The following is a 10,721-nucleotide window of genomic DNA, read 5'->3' on the forward strand; positions in this document are numbered from 1 at the left end:
TGACAGAAGATAATTTTAACGTATTTAGAATTCTTAATCCAATTAAGAAGTAATTAAAACTTCACTATTTTAGACTTGCTATAAATAGTATTACTATTTATAGTATAATTATGTCAATTAGAATACAACTAGACTTTTTTTTGTTTTTCTTCTTTTATATATACAATTGTAACTTTATTTGGGGAGAGAGAAAAGCAGTAAAACAATTTCTTTTTCTCCAATTATTGGATATGGTTTTTCATATGAGATTTATTTGGATTAAATATGTACCCTGCAAAAACTGTAAAATTTTTCCCTCAGTATGCACAATTGCACATCCCCATAAAACATGTGCAATTGTGTATCCTGAGAAAAAAAATCTATGATTATTGTACCTGCCACATTAGTGAGTTTTTGAGTTACCTTCTCAAGTTGAGTTACAAAATCTGCACTCTTATCTTTTTATCCACTTCTTATAAGAAATTAGTTTCAACAAAAAAAAATATTGTTGTTAATGATAATAAAGAAAAGGGTCAAGATCCCTCAACTCTTAAGAATAACTCATGAAAAACAACACATTGATCCCATCCCTTTAAATGCAAAATACAATGGTTGAGATTTATTCTTGAGATAAGTATCTCCAAGATTTATGTTATTAAAGATACTTATAAATCTCACCCATTAGATTTTGTGTTTAAAGGGTTGAGATCATGTGTTTTTTTCATGAGTAAATCTTAATAGAGGTGCAACTTGGTCCAGTTCAAACTGAGAATTGAACCAAACCGATAGCTTTAGGATGATTTGGTTTGGTTCAATTTGGAATAAGTTTCGATTCAATTCCGAATTACGAAAATGAAGAATTGGTCAATTTGATTCGATTCTCGAATCAAGCTTGTATAAAACCGAATATATATATAGGGTCAGGATCAAGGGACATATGAAAAGACATGTAAAAACAATGTAACATTAATAAATTTTCAAAATATGGGTTTCGGATTGAACTGATTTTTTTGTGAGAATGATCTGTATGATGAGATCATTCGAAAAAAAAAATCAATCCAATCTGAAACTTCTAACCCCATTAAAAGTGATTTAGAATGTGGACCATCGATTTTTGTCAATTTTTATCAATAATTTCTAAATTACTTTTGATGAATTTAGAGGTTTCAGATTGAGCTGATTTTTTGTGAGGATGATCTTCTCATCATAGTGACCATCCTCGCAAAAAATTAGCTCAATCTGAAACCTTTAACGCATATTTTGAAAAATCATTATTTTTACATATGTTTTTACATGTGCTTTTACATATATTATGAATTATTTTAAGAATTAAAAAACATAAATTAATAATTTTTTATTACTAAACTAATAATGTTTTATGTATAAATTTTTAATTTATTAAAAAATAGTACTTATGATTTATAGAATATTAGTAATCCACATAACCAAACAAAACAAAACAAACTTTAATTCGATTTGAGCAAATTCGATTCTGATTCTTATTTAGTGGGACCAACCTATGTTAATTTGACCTCAAACCGAACCAAGTTACAATTCATAAGAGTCAACTTACCGCAACTCTGAGGAAAATAAGTGAATAGGAATAAGTAAAAGTTGGGAGTGCAATTAGATATTATATTTTTAACTAGATTTATATTTTTAAGGTTTAGATAAGGATATTATGAGCCTAATCTAATTCTAAACAACTACGGAAATTGTTTTAAATGACTTCTATAATGTTTCATGACGTTGAAATTTGTAATGCTTGAAGAGTGTTTTACTGGCCGGAGTGTCGACAGCAGTTTTTAGTACTAATAAATAGCATTCAACATATTTACCTCTCCTTAGATTGGAATTTCTATAATGTTTCGTGACGTTGAAATCATATTTTGAGAAAAACATTTGTAATGCTTGAAGAGTGTTTTAATGGCCGGAGTGTCGATAGCAGTTTTTAGTACTAATAAATAGCATTCAACATATTTACCTCTCCTTAGATTGGAATTTCTATAATGTTTCGTGACGTTGAAATCATATTTTGAGAAAAACATTTGTAATGCTTGAAGAGTGTTTTAATGGCCGGAGTGTCGATAGCAGTTTTTAATACTAATAAATAGCATTCAACATATTTACCTCCCCTTAGTTTGGAATTTCTATAATATTTCGTGACGTTGAAATCATATTTTGAGAAAAACATTTGTAATGCTTGAAGAGTGTTTTAATGGCCGGAGTGTCGATAGCAGTTTTTAGTACTAATAAATAACATTCAACTTATTTACCTCCCCTTAGTTTGGATCTAGACTTCTTTTTGTCTGTTCTTTCCTCCTTTCATCAACACTACATTTGCAAGAGTCAAATATAAAGCACAAGTTCGGTTTCTTACACAAGTCCGAGTAGAAAATCTCCCGAATGTAGATTCCTTATAATAAGAACCTTCCATAAGACTATAATAGATCACAAATTGATAATTTGTTATAATTTCGTAGCCTAAATAACTAAACCCACTACTAGATCACAAATTGATATCAAATAAAACATAATGGGTGGGATGGTTTAGAGGATTCATGGATCAAAGCCCGTATCCGTCCCAAGACATTGTTCTAACAAAAATCTTGATCGACTTGCAATGAAAAGGGATCAAAGATCCACGAGTCCCAATAGCTAAAAACACAATTTGAAGTGAGACATTCCTTGTCTTGGAAGCCCTAAAAAACCAAATGCATTGTCCTCCCTTCTCTTGATTTTCATTCCCAGCTGAATGTCATTTTAAGTATTAATGTTTCAAGTACTAAACGTTTTTAAGTAATAAGGCTGGCTCTTCAATGATAAAGATGCAGACCAACTATGTAGCTGGATCTTACTGTTCCCTGAAATCAACTCTTATTAAGAAGATAGGGAGTTCACTCAAATTAAATCTTACAAATATAGGATAAGCCCACGAAACTGTGCAAATCATTACAAAGTACCACTAAAACAACTAACTCGTATAGACAGAAAATATATAGGTACAGGTCTATGAGTACAGAAATCGTGATTATCATGAAAGGGCTTTTTTTCACAATAGCCCATGGAATTATTAAAATTATCGTAGCCAAAGCACTTCTTAAGCGTAAGGGCAGTGTGAGGAGCTAAAATCCTGGTTTTTTCAGTTACCCTAAATCAACCACAATCAAAAATCAAAACTACAATCTATTGACACCAAAACAAAAAAACAAAAAACCAAAAAATAAATAGTTGCAATGGAGTCTAAAATGTATATCCATGAAACCACATGTACATAATAAAAGAGAAATAAACATATAGATGCTTTGCCGAACAAAGAAAGAAATTTATGGAGGGAACCAAAATAATGGACCACTTGCTTATCTCTATCTTTATTCTTAGCCTTTCAATCACGAGATAACAACTTTTGATCGGACCATATAACTAAAAGAGATAAAGTGAACACCACCACTGGTCCATCTCTTTTGTCTTCAGCTCCATTGACTTGACCCTACACACATTGAACATTCTAAGCAATAAAAATAAGCTTTTATCATTTCGAGTTGCTTCGATCAAGCCTTCTGCAACACAAGCAAAAAATATTCGTTTATCAAGAGAACAATTTAATTCAAAAAGATCTAACATGTATTCTAAGAGGAGATATATAGAATATATATATTTCAAAATCATATATGACATATTTAGATCAAACAAAAACTTATCTTGCAGCAGAAGAAAAGAAATTGAACCAGAAGGATTCATATGGCTAACAAGATAATAAACAATAACTTAATGATTTGGTGGATTGATCCAAGCTGATGCCAACTGTTCTTTTTAGGCTTAAAAAAGAACAGCTTTGTACAATAAGACTCAATATCAAAACATGACGAACCACACACAAAGGAAATATATATTTTTCACAGGAAGTTTTATAAGAAAGTATAAAAGAAACAATTGTTTAATTATATATAAGCCTTGAAGGCATAAAAGATAAAAAAAAAATGATGAGGAGAAAGAAGAGGAGTAGAGCTCCCTTCAATCCAAACAAGGATCTTACAAGGATGATGCAGCTCCTGAATTATGCAACCCACAAACCCATCCCAAATACCATCCAATAAACATGGGATAAGACTATGGAATCCATAGTTCAGCAGCTCAATCAAACCCAGTAATAACCTCTATTGGACTTGGAAGGAGCTCTACACCCAAAACCCTATCCCAAATTAATACCTCAACCTAGTATTACTCAAAACCCAGGACAAGTTACAACCAAACATCTCTCCAAACATTAAACCATAATTCCTAGCACATCAGATCAGCCAAGAACCCAAAGCACGAAGACCCCGGGGAACTCTTTGTAAGAAACAAGAACCATCACAGCTTTTGTGCAGAGAATGGGGTTACCAGGCAAGGTTTATAAAGAGAAGTTATGAAAGGTTTGTCTCTGAGAATTGGAGGGGTTGATTTTTATGCTTCTTATTTCATGGAAACGTTTTCTATATAGTGTTAGCCGAAACCTATTTGTGCTTACATCTACACCGCACATCTAAGTAATCAAAGCCACGTGAGTTGTCCTTCCCAATAAAGAGATGGAGCTGATTTCAGAAACCTAGAGCGTACAATGCGCTACGGACACATTGTGCAATAGCTTTCAAGTTTTCTTGAAAGATTCCGTGATCCAGATCACATGCGTAGCAATGACAACTGTTCACATATCCCGAGATTTTGACTCTCTACTTTTGGTATTTCATGTATAAATTACTATTAATACGAGAGAATAAAATGGTTAGGAAAAATTGAGCTACTCTTCGACTATGTTTAGACCGAGAGAAGTAGAGAGAATAGAAAAGAAATTTAATTTCTCTCCACCGTGTTTAGATTGAGAGAAGAGAAATTAGGGTTATTTTAAAATGTCTTAAAGAATGTAAGGGTAGAGTTGAAATTATAAAATATTTTAAAAGATTTTCTCTCTAAATCTCTTACTTTTTTAGAGAAAAAAAACTCACATTTCTTCTTCTCTTCACTCCTCCACTTAAGAATTCAGGCAACAGAAATGAAGAGAAACTCATTCATTTTCTTTTCTTTTTTCTTCACTCAATTTCTCTCAATCCAAATACAAGGTTTATCATGAAATGAGGTGTATTACTTGGAAATACACCCTCACACCATGACTTTTAAAGGGAAAAATCCTCCAATAATAAAAGAAAAATTACGGAATATTAGACTAATAAAAAAATTTAGGAATATAATAATGAGATTACAAAAATATCCTTTCTAGACAAAGTTAAGAGGATTTCAAACATAACGAGAATAACACTCTTGAATTACAATACATATGTGTCGATGAGAAATCTAGTGATTTCTTGATAGACTATGTCCTATTGAACCAAAATTACTCCATCGTCCTTCCTGCTAGCACCGATGTAATACCTGTCAATAACCCTCCAACACTTAAATTAGAATTGTAGAAGAACAAAAATAAGAAGAATTCTCTATCTCTTAAATTGGCCAAAAGATCTCTTTGTCTCTGTTGATCTCTTTATGTATAAATTCTCCTCCAAAATAGGATTTCCCTTTAATCGGGAAGTGATTACAATGAATCCCCAAATTGTAAAAATCCTAAATGGAATTGGGATCTTTGGGATTGCTATACACTTTAACTTATACTTGAACGAATTACCGCAATACAATAAATCAAAAAATTTCCATGTGAAGAGCCTTACACTTTGTTCTAACAAGGGTTTGTCCTATAGAACCTTGCACTTTGCATTTTGCTCTAACACAAATTTGTTCTAATCTCTACACCTTACCTTACTTCTTCCTCCCAAATGATATCTAAGGTTTCTTTTTCTACCTTAGGTAGCACCTTTTTGTGAGCATACTGCTATTCCGGGTAGTGTAGATCACTTACGGCCTTAAGTTGTGTATGGTTGGCCTATATGTTCTACCATTTTTGACCCACAAAAGGATTCACCTTAATGATCTGCCACTTAGGATAGAACGTGATCATAACTGACCTGACCTTCATAGGTCCATAATTCAATGCTCTGCTACTTAGAACAAAGTGTGGTTAGGAATGACCTGACCTTCAGAGGTCCACAACTAGGAAGGCAAAGATGTTTAGGCCCAATAAAAGGTTTCGGGCTTTTACTTTCAAGTAGCTTTTTGAGGGTCCCGTGACGAGTGAAAGCACCAGTGGGTAGGCATATTATCTCACTTTTGGAAAGCTTACAATCCATAGGCAGACAAAAAAGTCCCTAGCTTCAGAAGTGGCAGTTGCATAGAGAACTCTTCTTCCGTCAGCAGCAAACAACGGTTTTTCACCATGTGACTTTTTCACGCCCATACCTGTAACACCCCGGATTTTCAACTCATATCTCGAGGAAAGTAAATGGTGAGATTCGGAGGGAAATATCGAATGAGAGACTTAGAGTAAAATACTCGAATATTGCTATGATTAATTTTGAGGAAAATCGACTTCGCCATTAAATTCAAAAGGATCGAAATATATACATTAGCCTGTAAGCAAGTCCGAATTCGAATTCGGATAGAGAAGTTATAGAATCCTCGAATTTCGTGTTAAGTGGGACCCAAAACAGTGGAATTTCGTTAGAGCGAGAATCGAAAAGATTTGATGATACCATTAGATCCGAATCGAAAAATTATTCGAAATGGTATATTCGTTTGTCGTTTTCTGAGTCCGAATAGTTAAGTTACGATCGAAACTAGAAATAAGGGGGAAATTACAAGTATACCCTCAGCTTTATTATAAAAGAAATCTTATTTCTTTTATTTCATTTCATTTCTCTTCTTCTCCAAGGAAACCAAACGACAGCCACTTCTCCACCCTAGGGTTTCGACCCATTTCCGTCAAGCTTGTGCGCGAACGAAGCCGAATTGAACCTCGACGAAGAAGACAAAGTTGTCGGCCACGTCGAGAGCTACGACTTCACCATCTTTACTTACCCATTCTTGTTCGTTTTCTCCATCCTCCATCAAAATCAGCCGGGTAGCTCGAGTAAACCTCCACATCTTCCGTCCGAGGACTTCATCGAGTTAGGAGCTAGGTCTATATTTCATTGTAGAAGCGAAGGAGATCGTCATTGTCGGATACCTTGCGAACCCTTGCTCATTTGGCATCCAAGTCAGCCCAACCTCGACTCTCGAGCCACCAACCTTGATCATTGTGTGAGTTTATCACGTTCGACGTCCACAACCAAGTAAGGGACTTCCAATTCTTATTGGTAACCTTAGATTTCCGAAATGTGCATTTAGGGTTTTAAAACAAAACTTATTGTTTGCATTTAAATCGTAGAAAGTTGTTGTTCGATTTCAAATTCATGGTAGAAGTAGGTGTTTTGCTTATGTTTGATCGAATCTTGATAACAAAATCGTGGGTGGGTAGAATGGTTCGAAGAATGAAAAAGGAAATCGAAAAAGGGATCGAAAAACCCAAAAATCGCGAGTGAGGTTCAGGCTGTAGGCGGGTAGGGTCGGTGCCACCGGCACCTACCGAAGGCATTCTGTCGGTCCCACCGACAGAATGAGGTTTCTGCCACCGACGAAACCAAATAACGCGATGAAATTTTATGCTGTCGGCAGGACCGTCGGTCCCACCGACATCTGCCGAAGACCAATCTGTCGGTTCCACCGACAGAATCTGGTTTCTGCCACCGACAGCACTGTTTTGAGTCAGAAACAGACTCTGACTCTTGGCCTGACTTCCTTACACTTTATACACTATTTCTCACCCTTCATTTCAGTAAAAACATTTAAGTAAATGTCCTCTTTAATTTTTACTTTCCATTTACTTTAAGTTCTTTAATGAAATTAAGGTTTTACCCCCCATTTCGGAACAATGGGAATGGTTTCAAGATCCAAATCTCAAAGGATCAAAATCCGAATTTTGGTTTAAAGAACAAAACGTAATTTTCGACGTTTTCGGCAAGTTTTCAAAATGAAATAACTTTCGCGTTTCTTTGAATTAGATTACAAAAACTATATGGTGTCGAATCTCATGATCGAGACTTTCATTTCGAAAAACCCGTTTTCAATTTCGAAAACTTTGAAAAATTGAGTTTCTGACACTTAGCCAAATTTTCACCAGCTTCCCTTAGTTTTAACAGCTTTTGCCCCGTGCATCATCGGGACCTTGTTTTTGAATAAACTTTGGTGGTTTTCAATGGAAAGACCAAAAGAATGACTTTGGAAGACTGAAAATGAATGGTTGATTTGAAAGGACGAAAAATGAGAATGTTGAGAGAATGGGAAAAGGGAATGAACGGTAAAATGTCAGAATCACACCCGCGGAGTGATATCTGCATTTTACATTGTATGTTGTGTGTAGGTTGGTGAAAGGATATCCAGGTTATTAATGAAAGGGTTGCATGTTTATTTCCGATTATGTTAGCGCTTGCGCTGAGTACTGTTATTTATTTTAGGCCGGGTGGCCACAGTTGCATGGTAGGAACTGGATATCCGTTCTCAACCCTGTTCTGTTAGTTTCTTTTTTGTTTTAAATGAAAAACTATATATATGCGTAACTATTTTGTGAGCTGTTAAAGGGTTTGTGAATGCCTGAAGGGATAGTGTGTCACATCATCCGGAGGGGTGCACTATCCTGGGATGTACGGTAGGGACCACCAAACTCATACGTGGTATGGGACGCGTATGAGAGTGGAGTCACAACTGGAATCCGGGTCCATTCCTTACTTATCTTTACCAGTGAACGTGTATTGTAAAGGTGGTCGTATACGAGTGGAGTGTCATTTGGGAATCACATGCACGCCTGATAGGCATAGACGAAGATGATTAGTCAGTGATCACTAACAATCTAGTAGTAGTCGAACGTTCTGACACATCGAAAAGAGACCCATTGCTTACGGTCACGTCAAACGGCCAGCCTGAGCCGGATAAATGGTCACCCGTGTGGTAAACGCAGCGACCGGCCACAAAATCAGGAACTAAAAACCAGATTTATGTTGTAATATCATGTCCTGACTGGGAGCGATCCAGTCGTGAATCCCAACTCTTTAATTCCAATACTCCACCATTTGTATTATGTATCTGTTGTTATATTTCGAATTATAAACTGAGAAGCATGTCTATTATTTCAATGTTGTCAACATTATTTGCATAAAATGAAAAATGTATAATGAGTATGGATGATTGATGCTATGTGTTACTTTTAAACTGTTTAGTTGCTCATCCCTGACTATATGTACCAGTTGATCGTACTTTATCTTGTAAAACCTTGCATGTATTAAAAATATTCAGTATGCTTTATTCGATCATGCTTAGGAAGGGTTATTAGTAGGAATTGGCTGTGGACTTGCTGGGTAACTTTCGTTACTCACCCTTTCCTTCCTATTTTTTTTAGTTTCAGCACTTGCAGCTACCGAGACAGGCGTAGAGTCAGTAATTGAGGAGTATCTGGTCGATCAGATCGACGATCAGAGTTTATTGCCTGGTGAGCACTAGGGCCACATCCCTTAGTGTTGTCAGTTTCATCCAGGATGTATGTAGTTTTTGGATTGAGAGTTTAGGCCATGTTAGAGTGAGAGTATTTTGTACGCCTGTATATTGATAAATCTTCCGCACTCTGATCTACTTACATGTTAGATGTAATTAGCCTTCCGCTGTTATTTTCCTGTATCTACATTTTTATATACAGGTTTTGTTATAAATTGGTCTATCAGGTTTGAGTTCCGTGAAACGCTAACATAAACAAAAGAGACCATGCCGAAATTTCGAGGTGCCACCTAGTACCTTGGGATTTGGCCTTGGGATTGGTGTTAGCGTTTGGCGGGGCGTCACAATACCAACCTGAACTTAGTATTATATTAGAATAGAAGATTGCTTCATCAATGCTTGCCACTCAAGACAGAGCGTGGTCACGAATGACCTAATCTCTAGAGGTCCATAACTTAGTGCTTTATCACTCAGGATAGAGTATGGTCACGACTGACCTGATCTCCAAAGGTCCATAACTTAGTATTCTACTACTCAAGACAAAACTTAGTCACGAATGAATTGACCTCCAAAGGGGTCCCACTCAATACTCTATCCCTCAGGATAGAACGTGATCATGAATGACTTGACCTCCATAGGTCCACAACTCAGTGCTCTACCACTCAGGACAAAATGTGGTCATAAATAACCTAACACCCAAAGGTATCCAACTCAATGCTCTACCACTCAGGACAGACCATAGTCACGAATGACCTGACAGCCAAAGGGGCCCAACTCAGTGCTTTATCACTCAAGACAGAGTGTGATCATGAATGACCTAACACCCAAAGGGGCCCAACTTAGTGTTATGCCACTCAGGATAGAACATGATCGCGTCTAACTCTACACCTTGTCAATTAAGATAAGGTAGAGCCACGAAGACCCAGACCCCCAAAGGAACCCAACTCAATGCTCTACCACTCAAGATAGAGCGTAGTCACGAATGACCTAACCCCCAAAGGGGTTCAACTCAATGTTCTACAACTCAAGACATAGCAAGATCACGCTTAACTCTACACCTTGTCAATTAAGACAAGATAGAGCAGCGAAGACCCAAATATCTAAAGGGACCCAACTCAATGCTCTACCACTCAAGACAAAACGTGGTCACGAATAGCCTGACCCCTAAAGGGGCCCAACTCAGTGTTTTTACACACAAGCTACCCAAAATCAACAGGACTTGCTCTTATTGATAAAAAATTTATGATTACAAATGTTTCATGGTCTAGGCAACTCCTAATCGGATATGTTGG

General features: G+C 36.1%; 1 long non-coding RNA gene across 1 annotated transcript; it reads right to left on the reverse strand.

The window, feature by feature from the left end:
- Nucleotides 1-2,939: 2,939 nt before the first annotated feature.
- Nucleotides 2,940-4,673, reverse strand: LOC147410174 (uncharacterized). Its single transcript, XR_015175660.1, has 2 exons — nucleotides 4,189-4,673; nucleotides 2,940-3,539 (listed from the first exon to the last, which is right to left on the reverse strand). It is a non-coding gene; the product is annotated as an uncharacterized LOC147410174 (long non-coding RNA).
- Between the last annotated feature and the right edge of the window lie 6,048 nt (nucleotides 4,674-10,721).

The sequence above is a fragment of the Akebia trifoliata genome, chromosome 2 (genome assembly GCF_017979445.1).
Source record: "Akebia trifoliata isolate Shusen 1 chromosome 2, ASM1797944v1, whole genome shotgun sequence".
NCBI classification, from domain to species: Eukaryota; Viridiplantae; Streptophyta; class Magnoliopsida; order Ranunculales; family Lardizabalaceae; genus Akebia; species Akebia trifoliata.